This window comes from Squalius cephalus, assembly GCF_949319135.1.
Source record: "Squalius cephalus genome assembly, chromosome: 6".
Lineage (NCBI taxonomy): Eukaryota > Metazoa > Chordata > Actinopteri > Cypriniformes > Leuciscidae > Squalius > Squalius cephalus.
The window spans coordinates 24620163-24633014 of record NC_137127.1 but is presented as its reverse complement, the minus strand read 5'-3'; the positions used below and the strand labels follow the sequence as shown (position 1 = coordinate 24633014).

The 12852-nt window shown below is 42.1% G+C and overlaps 1 long non-coding RNA gene across 1 annotated transcript; it reads right to left on the bottom strand.

Annotated features, from left to right (window-relative positions):
- Window positions 1-3591: 3591 nt before the first annotated feature.
- Window positions 3592-6077, bottom strand: LOC307160457. Its single transcript, XR_013821543.1, has 4 exons — window positions 4658-6077; window positions 4202-4460; window positions 4040-4113; window positions 3592-3684 (listed from the first exon to the last, which is right to left on the bottom strand). It is a non-coding gene; the product is annotated as an uncharacterized lncRNA (long non-coding RNA).
- Between the last annotated feature and the right edge of the window lie 6775 nt (window positions 6078-12852).

Sequence of the window (12852 nt, the reverse complement as noted above, 5' to 3'; positions counted from 1 at the left end):
TCTGACTTGATATATCGCAATTGTGAGAAAAAAAGTCAGAATTGTGAGATAACAAGTCGCAATTATTATTATTTATTTATTATTCAGTGGCGGAAACAAGCTTCCATAGTTACCTCAGGGGAGAAGGGGAGTCAGCAAAAAAAAAAAAAAAAAAAAAAAGAGTACCGGCACCTCTTTTGAGCCACTTAAAGCACTGATTAAAAGTACTCTTTTTCCAATATGTACGTTTTGGATGTGTGTGTGGCACAGAAAACAGCGCACGAGTCTTGAATGGCTTAAAAATCACATTAAAAGCACTTTTCTGTTAGCACCTTTTGGTTGTGTGCAGGACATAAACAGCGCGCGAGTCGTTTCGCGCTTGAAATGATTTAAAATAAAATTTTCTGTGACCGCGCTTTTTAGATTTGTGCGTCATCGACATTTTTATTTTATAACAAGTATCCGCCACCTGACCTCAAGTAATGTGAAGAACAAATAATTTAACACATTTGTAAAAATGCTCTTTATTTGAATGAGTGGGTGGCTCTTAAAAGAGCCGTTGTTGCCTGGGGTGGCAGAGGAGGTAGACAAGGGGCTTCAGCTTTGGAGTTCCACCCGCAGAGCTTCTCTGAGGTTGCCCAGCAGAAGCTGGTTTCCCTCTGGGTTCAGGTGGACTCCGTCTCTGCACAGATGAGAGAGGCAGATGTTTCTTTGGCGAATGGCGCGCATCTGTCTCCCTGCCAAGAAGCCGGTAACCTTCCCATTGATCCAGCGCCGGCCCTTTTCCACGCCATAGCCAGTCCTGGCTCTCTGACCTCTCCAAATCAGACGAGGGAGAATGTGGGAAAACACCAGCCTGGTACTGGGAAACATCATGAAGCATGTGGCCAGGTCACGCTTTATTTCCCGAAGGAAACTCAGACGATCGCGGCCCCCGCGACACAAACTGTTCCCACCCAGGTGGATAATCAGTATATGCGGTGCTGGAGCTCTTGCCTGAAGAGAGCGCAGAGCTGGAAGCAGCTGCTCCCAGAGTCTACCTCCTCTGCCATCCCAGGTGATCTCACAGCGCAGATCAAGGTTCTCATCGAGGTGCTGCTCACATACGTAAGAATGCAGCCTGCGAATGATCGAGCTACCGACGATCCAAACTCGTGGTGGTGCCATCTCAAAGAAGAGTGCGGGAACTGCGATTTACCGCCAGTATTTATGATGAGTGCTGCACGTTTGATTGGCTGTTGTTGCGTATTCTACAGGCTCCACCCAACAGCACTTCTGAACAATCAATGAATTATATTGCACATTTATGCCAACTGATTGCATGAACTAATATTTATGATTTGTGACAATTAATGTTTACGTTGCAGTGTCTATATGGTAATATGGTTTATGGTTGCCTGTAATAACAGTTTTTTAATTTAAATAACTTTACGATGTCCAGAAATCTAGAAACAGTACATTGTGTTGGATTTATCGTTTAATGAGATCTACTAGTATATATCGTTAATGGCAAGAATTTTCACGTGTATAAATGCAGATCCGCGTCATTTGTCTCTATATGGGCCAGTGGTCGAGTTTTTGCCACGGATGTCAGAGGTTCTCTGTTCTAATCCGCAATCAGTATTTTTTTTTTTTTTTTTTTTACTAACCAAACAGAATAGTCACATTAGTGGTTGCATATCAAACAGAGACACTTAAGTGTGCATTTTGTTGTTATTCCACCGGAAGCTCAGCACAGACGCGCAAGAGGTTTAAATTGTGTTCGTTACCACGACAACCCAGACGGTTGTGCGTCCCTGCACGAGCTTCTTGTGTATATCCTGCAGCTGGTAGCAAATAAAAAATCATACAGCCCAAGCTATAACTTAAGCAACAGTGCATCATTTGTATTATTTTAAACGGCAGACTCGTTTGTGTGAAGGACCCAAGTAGAGGACGCATCAATCGCATTAAATACTTTATAAAAGGCACTTAACTCTGACACCCCATCGATCGCACTGCACATTTTTCCTTTTTTTGTTTGAACTAATCATTCAGGTGTGTTAAACGGTAGTTCATTTTTATTGTTCCCCCCCCCCCCCCCCAAAAAAAAATAGTTGAATTAAAAAACAACAACTGTACTGTAAAGTTTAGAATTACGGAATGAGAAAATTATATGACAACACCACACCAACCTACTTTGGTCATAACAGCGATCGCTGCAGCCACTTATGCTCATCAGATCGCATAGTTTATTGGAATATGAATAGAAATAATGATTTTGTCTAAATAAATGAAATAAACTTCTAAATGTATCAATATTCCTCCAATTATGCACACTTCTGGATTAAAAGTTGTTCAGTGAAGCTGTGTGAAGACAGACGTGTCTGAATATGAATGCATGTTATTCTTTTCAAAGCATCAAAAATGTATTGATCGTTGATATCCTGTACATGTTGTGGTCTTGATTTTATAAATGTTGAGTATATGAAGCTCATTTAAATGTAAGCTTTTAAATGACCCTCTTACCATCTTAAAGAACCATCTGTGAATATACCTGGATCTTCTCTGAAGTTCACAAGAAAATATTCTTAATGTGCCAATGAGTAACTTTCAATAAAATTCAATAAAGACAAAAACACAGTATGTGCCAATTAACCAAATGTTTATTTAAAAGAATTTTTGTTAAACGCCTGTTGTGCCAAATCCCACCCAGCAAATGGATTAGATCCTATTAGATTAGATCCTACTAGTTATTAGATATACTTTATATTAAAATTATCTTTACAGCATTACCCCTAAGATTATAAAAATGGAAGGCATTACTGTTGCAATTAATAATACAATTTATAATTTTTAAAGCTTATTTGATAACTTATTTTACACAATAGCCTACTAACATTTGTTTTAAATTATTCACTTTTAATTTTCTTGTTTTAAATTCTTTGCTTTTATCATTTCTAACCCTCAAACTTTAATTTTGGCAGAATAAAGGTAAACGTTTCTACTCACAAAAGTACATTTTAAAATATTCTGTATTACTATATTCGGTCTATTGCTGCGAACGTATTTATAAAAGGAGTAAGACCATAACCCCAGTGAAGTCATGATCTACACTGATTTCAGAACATTTTAACAAAGCCCATAAGCTGTTCTGAAATCGCTGTATACAATGGCTTCACAGGGCTTACTGCTTTAAGTGACTAAGCTATAACATGATTTAATTTTGATGTAAAATGAATCAAATGTACATTTTTATAATTTAAATGATAATATCTGTCAATATATATATATATATATATATATATATATATATATATATATATATATATTTTTTTTTTTTTTTTTTTGGCAACCCTGGTCGGTAGACCCGGGAGGGACAGGACCTGGCACAACACCCCCAGTGAGCAAGCCAATGGCGACAGTGGCAAGGAAAAAACTCCTTAAGGGAGATAAAAAAAAAACCTTGAGAGGAACCAGACTCAGCAGGGGAAGCCCATCCTCCTATGGCATGGCGTACACATTATAATATTAATAACTTTCTTATTCAAGCTAATATATGATATATATCTAGAAATGTAAAACTATTATTCAATATGATAAAAAAACATTTATAAATATATTAAAATTAATTGTGCATCCAATGATGAGATGCAATCAGTGGTCTAATGAAGAATCTCCCGCCATCTAGCCGCTGGATCTGACACTGCATACAGGCTTGATATCCTGAGGGTAGACAGATATGACAGATATGATAATGTTAGTGAATTTTTTTTCTGATTCTCCAAGACTTATGGAGCATAACGTTTCTTGCAAGAGACAATTTTTCCTCTCTCACTTCTGAGAACCATCATACACTTTAAAATCTAAGCTTTCACATCAAATCACATGTCTCTGAACAAACCCCAGGGTTTTTCCTGCATCGAAAAAAAAAAAAAAAAAAAACCTTTGATCAGTTATTGAGATTTATTACGAGTGATGTAGATGAGCTGCATTTTTGACCCAGGAAAAACCCTAAAACCATTGTATAATAAAATGCACTGAAACACTAGACCTTACCAGAAGTATTGACAAACTTTACCTCAGTGTACTTCTTCCTCTGCCTCTTTATTCTTCAACATTGTCCTCAATGTCATAGACAGTTGGTCCCGTCCTCTGGGCATGAATGAATAATGGAATTACTACATACATCAATACTAATAAACTAAAAAAAAGCAAGAAAGTACTCAGAAATAAAACTTACGGAAAGAAATGAACACCAGCTTGCCATAATCATTGTAGTAGCACACGTGATCTTCTCAGATAATCTGACTTCAATTGGCCGGTTCCTGAAAAACATCAAATTTAAAATTAGATTAAAATATAACATTTCCATTCAAATGTGGTTATGAAAAGCAGTAGTACACCGACTGAAGAAAAATCTTTTAACACTTAGCTTTAGAAGATATATTGCACACTCATATCCGGACAGGACTCCTATTGTCTCACAATTCTTCCTGCAACTTTACAGAAGGGCACAGATCAATCATAGAATAGCAGGGGACTGCATATCCCGTACAGATTGTCACAAATTGTATAAATTGAACATAAATTCAAGGTACAATGTTATAATGTCAAAATCTAATCAAATCAAATCAAATACATTACAATGGTGCCTTGCTACTTCTCCCTTTACCTTGCTGTGTCTTTTATAACTTACTAACACTGTTGCTCTGACTGTCTGTGTCCTCCCTGGAGCTGTCACACTACTCCTCCGTCCTTTCTGCTGATGAGGTTGCTCCTTCCTTGTAGCTCAGTGGCATAAATTCCCTGACATCACCTAACCACAATCTCTAACGCCACAATCTCACCGCAACACGACCATACGCGCCCAACCGTTTGAATAAGGCTGTCGAAGCCCCACTGGAGCGTTATAAAGCAGTTTCAGCAGTGGCAAACGGTTCCGTATGGCATACTACCTACCGCAACACACAACAATACCGGTCCATCACAAAAACTCATTTACGCAAAATACAATACACGGGATTGTGATAACTATGATAACTATGCAAGACACCTGACTGAAGGCACAAATCCGGATGAGAGATGTAAATATGATCCAATAGAGTGTTCTTTTTGGTTGTTGCTGTAGTGATCAGTTGGGTGTATCCTTTAGATTGAAACAATTCCAGAACAGTTTTTTTCCCTGCGCAGAGATCCTCATTAAAATCTCCACAGATTATTACAGGATGTTCGTCCACGATGTCCAAATAATCCAGCAGACTCTTCAAGTTTTCTAGGAATCCTTCGAATCCGTAGTGTGGTGGCCTGTAGACAGCAGCGATTGTCGCTTTGATCGGGCTATCTACTTTGATGACGACATACTCCAGATCGGTCACATTTTGAATAAACTGCCTAGGCTGAGCTGAAATATGCTCTTTGCAATATATTGCAACTCCACCGCCAGCTTTCTGTGCAATTTCTTAGTGTGTCGAGTAGGAGACATGTCTGTTACGCAGAAACATGTTGTATCCTTCCAATTGGACGTGAGGCGTAGTGAATGATCCAGTCAGGTGAGTTTCCGTCATGCAAAGAATATCCGATAGAAGCAGTTCATGATGGCATCTGATGTCTTCAATGTGGGATGACAGTCCTTCTGTGTTGTGATGGATGATCTTAAGCGTTTGATCCATGTTGGTTTCCCTCACCTGCTGCAAAAGTGGCATGATTCCTTCAAATGTCGCTCTTGTCATGTTTCCCAATGAGGCTGTGACAGTAGGATCTGCATATATCTTCTTTTCACTGAAGTCCGTAATGTGCAGTCCACGAAGCGAGGTCGTTCTGCTGAGGGCAACGTAGGCCATTCCCGGCTCGAAAATCTTCTTCAGTGACACAACGGCATTCTCCATCGTCATGCCTTGGACTTTGTGAGCTGTGCAGGCGTAGGCTAACTTGATGGGGAATTGTCGACGAACTGCTCCTTTCCTAAGAGTTTCTTCGGATCTCTCGATGTAAACCAAGTCGTCTTCTTCCCCTTGCACCCTTTTGCGGTGTTTCTTGCCTGCGTTTGAATTGTCGAGCTGAAGTCCTAACATTTGCACGGTGTCGATTCCATCTTTTGTCTTATTGACAATGTTTGCAATCTTTCCAAAACACCCGTTTACTAGTCCATCTTCAACATCCAAATTCCTAGTCACCATTATGCGTACTCCCAATGCAATTTGTACGGTGTCAGGCAAGTCGTCCTTTTTTCCAGTGATGGGCTTCATTTGTCTCTTCATCCCTCCTGTTCTTGGGTCTTTCCTGTAGTCTTCTGCATCGATGGTAATGATGTCAGTGTGAAGAGCATGGATCGTTTTGGTATTGTGTTCGTGAACTTCCTTGTTGGTGGCAAATATGTGCAGTGCATCACACGGGCAGTCGTTGGGGTCCTTCACAGCCTGGAGTAGCAAAGCTCTATCTTCTTCGGCAAGATTGTCGGTCTTCTGTTTCACCCGTAGTCGGTTTAAAAGTTGGGCAAAAGCCAGGTCTTCTTTCTGACGCATGATCTCGGAGAGGGTAATCATTTGGAAATGGTCTTTCCAGAAGTCCAAAACATCCTCTTCGTACACGCAGAGTGGTTTGGCTTTACCCAGAGGTGGCAGTTGGTAAAAGTCGCCGACGGCGAGGACAGATATTCCCCCGAAAGGTTTCTTGCTGCCTTTGATTTGCTGGCATCTCCAGTTTATGTAGGCAAAAAGATCCTTCGAAATCATGGACACTTCATCGATGATAAGAATCTCCACGTCGCGTAGTCTTGCTCGTAGTTCATCTAGGGCATTTCCAAGTCCTTGATACGGTGGCTTCAGATTCCTTGGAAGTTTTAAGATGGAATGCAGTGTTTTACCGGATATGTTGAATGCTGCCGTTCCAGTAAATGCACTCAAGAGCACCGTAGGCACGGATAGATCTCCTTCCTCCCGTAGTCGAGGCAGTTGTCGCAGAATTTTGGTCGCTTCCGTGTATATGCACTTGATGACGTGTGATTTGCCACAACCAGCACCACCTGACACGAAGTAGAAAAACTGTTCTGGATTATGACCCCACACACGCTTCTGACACCACTGGCAGACCGTGTAGAATATGGCTGCCTGCGTCTCGTTTAGACTTCTGAACATCTTCCTAACAAATTCGATGCTCATCTGCGGGGCCTCTATTTGTGGCACGACTCCATCTCCATGTTCAAGAATCTGAAATTCTGGGACATCATCTTGTACATCCTCATCATCTGGATTGATGTCTTGTCGTTCTGCAGCGCACTCTAAACGATCCACTTCAATCTCTGGTGCAAAGGCGGCCCATGCGTTCTCGGGTGGCCCTTGCTGTTGCAGCTGATCAAACGCCTTATCCACCTCGTCGCTGTGTTTTTCAAACTTTTCCTTGTGTGCTTGCACTACGGCGCAGACAGGGAAAAGCAAACCAGGCTTTGTCCAGGGTAGTTCCACCTTTGCACTCTTGTAAAATGTCTCATATGTCGGAAAGCTAGGCGGTTTTAGTTGTTCGTTGCTTCGATGTGGCATATAAAGCTTAAGTAATCTACTGTAAAACTTTTCGGGTTGTTTTTCCTCCGAAAAACGTGCATATCTAATAACTGCAGCCTTCCCTGTTCTTTTCTGAAAAAAACCCATGCCGTTGAGCAGCTGGTGAACGTTTTTGCCTTTAGTTTGTTGACCGTACACGATGCGGCACTCCGAAGCAAATTCTGCCAGACACATCTTCTCAAAGTCATGCGTTTGAGGCCTTGCTCTGTATTTATCTATCATCCCTGACATCCACACATCCTCCGAATCGGGATTTTTATTTTGTAGGACGCTTAGGGGAAGACTCATCTTTAGCGCGTCATCGTCCGTCGGTAGAAACACAACACTTCGTGAACACTTCTTCAATGGTAAGCTGCATGTTCGTGCCACAGACTCCTGAGCGCTAACTTGCCTGTGTTTCGAGTAGGCTTGCATTATCTGCTTCATTTCATCTTCCTCGCTAACGTTCGTCTCACGCACACTCTTGATTACGTTCTTAAGTAAATCGCCCATTTCATGCTCCGGTTTGGAAATATACGAAAGCATATACATAACACAGCTAAAAGCGTCAAGAACGAACTGAATGTCCATATTAGCGTTCCATGCCCTCAACAAATCGGGATTGTATCCATTCACCCAAGACTCCTTTGGATCACGCTTCAGCAGAATCACGTTGGCATTGGACAATGCTTTGACGTTCTCATTGTAGTCATCGATGGACAACTTACTCTTTGTCAGTAGGTCTGACAAGCTGTCAAAAGAGGCTTGGGGGTCATTCAACAGATCCCACACCGGCTTGAGTTTTGTCCTGGCTTCGCTCATTGCCTTTTGAGCAGCCTCCCGTCTCAACTTTCTTCTGTCTGCTTGCTTTTGCTCTTTCTCATTCTCTTCTTCAGGACGCTGTGGTTGTTTAGATGCAAACATGCAGCTTCCAGATGGAGAAGTGTCCGTATCATCCTCTTCTTCAGGACGCTGTGGTCGCGGACGAGTGATCGTGGTGCTAGACACCGGTAGTTTGGGGAACCCAAATCGACACAATAGATTTCCCTTCTTACAGGACTTTGAGTGGTTCCTGCTGTGAAGCTGGACCTCTGTGACGATCTTGTGAAGCTCAGGATCAGCCGAGGGATCGGGCAACTGGCAGGTTATGTTGCGGTCAATAAAGTCACAAACATCCTTATCAGAGTCCTTTTCAAACTCGGGTGCGTCCTTTATCCAAACAAGAAGATGGATATGTGGGCTTCCTCTAGCTTGAAACTCCACTCTGTAAAAGTAGTCCTCAACTTTACCAATGGGTTGGGCAGGCGACAAAAGCAGATGAGTCATTAGCGCATCCACCCGCTTCTCAAACATACGCATGACAGTGACCGCATTGCTTCGGAGGATTTCACACTTTGTCGTCCAGTCAAGCTCGGAAAAGTCGACGTGTTCACCTTGCTGGGCCTTGATTGCTGTAATTACTTCAGGCCATCTCATTTCGGCTGCACTGAATGTGCAAAAAAACGTAGGGGTTCCTAACTGTCTTATCATAGCCTGTAGATCCCTCAAAGTTTTCTCCCAATACGATGGAGAGCCTCTCAGTGGTTGCATGAACCGCGTGGCGTCTCTGTTGTGTACCAATCTTTCAATCTCCCGGTTGTCTTGAAGCAGTCTGTTAGAAATTCTTCGGCCGTCTCTTGTGAGAGGTTTGCCTTTTCGCAACTGAATAGACATGCTGTTTCTAGCCAGTTGCGTTTCTGTTACAAACTGTGCAAAGAAAAGATAACTCTGATCTTTTGCAAAACGCGTGTCCACGCTGAACAATCTCGCGTTGAAATACATACTGGGAGATACTGAAATTTGTCTTTCCTCGTCAATGGAATTTTGTCCAGTGGGGAATTGAACAGGGAAAGCCATAGCTTCCAGCTTTGGGATTTTGAAAAATCCAACAGGCTTTTGTCCTTGTGCAGGTGCGATACTAAATATTCCCTCACCGTACGACAAGATCTCCTGTCCGATGTCGGGCGGCTGCATGCATGTGTCTAATGTGAGCCCGGGTCGAAGCTCATCCTTTTCCTCGACGCTAACGTGTTGCTCATCCTGCTCAGCAACATCGACTTCTTGTTGCATCTCAGAGACTTCAGCTTCCTCGTCTAGGTGACTTTCAGAGACATCAGCTTCCTCATCTATGGGACTTTCAAATATAGCCGTTTCTCTTATGGAGATATTCCTGTATTCCGAATGCATTGCTTTCAGCTTCGATAAAGCTGCAAGTACGTTATGCATGTTCACCGTGTGGAACTGCTGGTATCCTTTGAACTTAACATGTCTCTTCAGCTTCACCTGCAGCAGCTGGGCCTCACTTCTTGGTCTTGGCAGAGAGTTGACAGTCTTCTCCATCTCGGAGGGCACACACACGACGGCACCACGTACTGCTCTCTGCTGTCCTTTGGGTAATGCAACTATTTTTGCAAATGGTAAAATTTTTGCAATGAGTTGACGTTCAAGGACATTTAATTCATCCAATTCCGCAGGGATTGGTGGCAACTCCAGTTTGTTGGCTGCTGCAATTGAAGACATCTGTCCTCTCTTGAGGTGGCTGTCACAAGTATGGCAAATCCATTCCTGTCTTCTCTCTTCCGGAACTACGCAGGAACCTGAGCAGGCACTTTCACACGTGTGAACATACTTCCCGGTTAGGCAAGACGCTGCAACATGAACGTTTTTGTAATAACTTGTTCTACTACAGACCTTGACTTGATTAGGAAACAGGGCTCTGTGACAGACTGTGCAGACATGTGTAGGGCCATGCTGAATCTTACACCGGAATGCATGTATGGCACTTTCCATCACTTTGTTAACACAAGGCTGGGGTGTTTCCTGGCTGGGACGGATGTATGGTTTATATTTATTTTTGATCCGCAGTGCGCATTGCAATCGATGAAGAACGTGATATGTAGCATCACCCGCACATTTCTGGGTCTTGTGCAGGGTACATCGCAGGATGTGATGTGCTCTGAACTCTGGGTCACCTGCATATCTGTTAACCATGTAGGCTTTCATTTTCCGCTGGAAGAGAGTATCTGTGCTGTACCTCTTCTTAATGTACTCTTTCTTCTTCTTTTGGAAGAGAGCATCTGTGCTGTACCTCTTCTTACTGTATTCTTTCATCTTCTTCTGGAAGAGAGCATCTGTGCTGTACCTCTTCTTACTGTATTCTTTCATCTTCTTCTGGAAGAGAGCATCTGTGCTGTACCTCTTCGTCATGTTTTCTTTCATCTTCTTCTGGAAGAGAGCATCTGTGCTGTACCTCTTCGTCATGTTTTCTTTCATCTTCTTCTGGAAGAGAGCATCTGTGCTGTACCTCTTCGTCATGTTTTCTTTCATCTTCTTCTGGAAGAGAGCATCTGTGCTGTACCTCTTCGTCATGTTTTCTTTCATCTTCTTCTGGAAGAGAGCATCTGTGCTGTACCTCTTCGTCATGTTTTCTTTCATCTTCTTCTGGAAGAGAGCATCTGTGCTGTACCTCTTCGTCATGTTTTCTTTCATCTTCTTCTGGAAGAGAGCATCTGTGCTATACCTCTTCTTCATGTTTTCTTTCATCTTCTTCTGGAAGAGAGCATCTGTGCTGTACCTCTTCTTCATGTTTTCTTTCATCTTCTTCCGGAAGAGAGCATCTGTGCTGTACCTCTTCTTCATGTTTTCTTTCATCTTCCTCTGGAAGACGGTATCCGTGCTGTATCTTCTCACTATAGACCATTTAATTTGGTTTCGGAAAAGAACATCTTGATTATACTTTACCTTATTTGCTTCTTTTTTCTTTGATTGGTATAGCAAAGAAGTGGCATACCTCCGTCTCTCACAATCCCTTTTTTTATGTTTCCTGGTGGCATAAGGTGCAGCCGGGTTCTTAGGTTCTCTGCCTTGTTTTGACATTTTAAATGTTTTACGCAATTCTTTTCTTCTTCTGTGCTTATTTGTTTTATCTGCCACATCTCGGTTTTCAGCTCCTGAGCCAACAAGATTTACTTTGGCTCCAACATTTGTTGCTGGTTCTGGTAGAGCTGAAATCACTTGTGATACCTGTTCACAAACAGATGTTGAAGGCAGTTGGACAGACAGCTCTGTTTCAAAAGACACAGGCATGAATTCATAGCTGGTCTCATCACCACGATCCCGGAAGATCTTGAGAACTCTGTCTGCCATGTCACTCAGGTGGGTGAAAGTCAACATGACAGCAGTTCCATGGCCAGTAGGATGGGGCAAGCCTGCAGCAGTCCTCGAGTGTGAATCAAAGTATCCGTACCTTCCAGATCTGTCTCTGAACACAGCAATACACTCTGGAGCAACAAGGAGCAGAGCATGACTGACATCTGTTGAGAGACACTGCAGCCTTTCAGTGAGAGGAATCCACCACTCTTCAGTGCCAGGGGTCCCTGTGGCTCTGAGGTATCCAAACATCACTCCTGACTTCAGCACATTATGTGTCCGGTGAAATGACTCAACGCTCAACGGTACTTCCTCCATTGTCAGATGGTTGCGATTAAACCTCCTTTCAGCAATAAGCTGCATTTTAATAAAGACATATAACGCATCTCCCTCCTCTAAAACTCTATCAAGGTCAGGCATCTTGAACGTAATCCCTTCACTCTGATTAGCTAAAAATGTCAACGCTACGCACGTGCACTGATGATTTCTAGAGAAACTGTCATACCTATCATCACCTTGACAATGAGATGCCTGCACAGACAAAACCCTGGGTGCAATATCACCACCTTCTGAATACGTTCTACCCGAAAACTGAGCTACAGCTGCACTGGTGCTTGCCTGTTCAACCTGTAAATAATCATTCATGGAATTAGGCTGTTGGTAAAAATTTGTGTTATAGAATCTGTGTTAAATTTTAACTTGCACTTCATAGTGTTTGGGACAAAGACATTTTTGCTAAACAGTATTAAAGATAAACTAAAAAACTAAAAAGGTTTTTTTTTTTTTTTTTGATTAACAATTTACATTGGAAAAAACACTGCATGTTTTTCTCTGATCAGCTTGCGTACCACAGCTATGTGTTGTTATATTTTGTTTAATATTCCACTAATAAGATACATTTACTTCATAAACAGCCTTCTTTTTTATCCCTTCTGTTTATCCCCTCTGTTGTCAGTGATTCTTTGTCTGGACACAAACACTGTACTGTAGCCTACACACGCTGCCTGGTATTGGTTATTGGTTTCGGAGCATTTTTAAGAGTACGAGTACATGAGCTCAGTATCGGGCCCAATACTGATATTGGTGCATCCCTAATGGAGATTATCAATCACCAATCTACTGATATTCATATACTTATAGCAAGTGAGCATTGTTGTTTTTTTTGTTT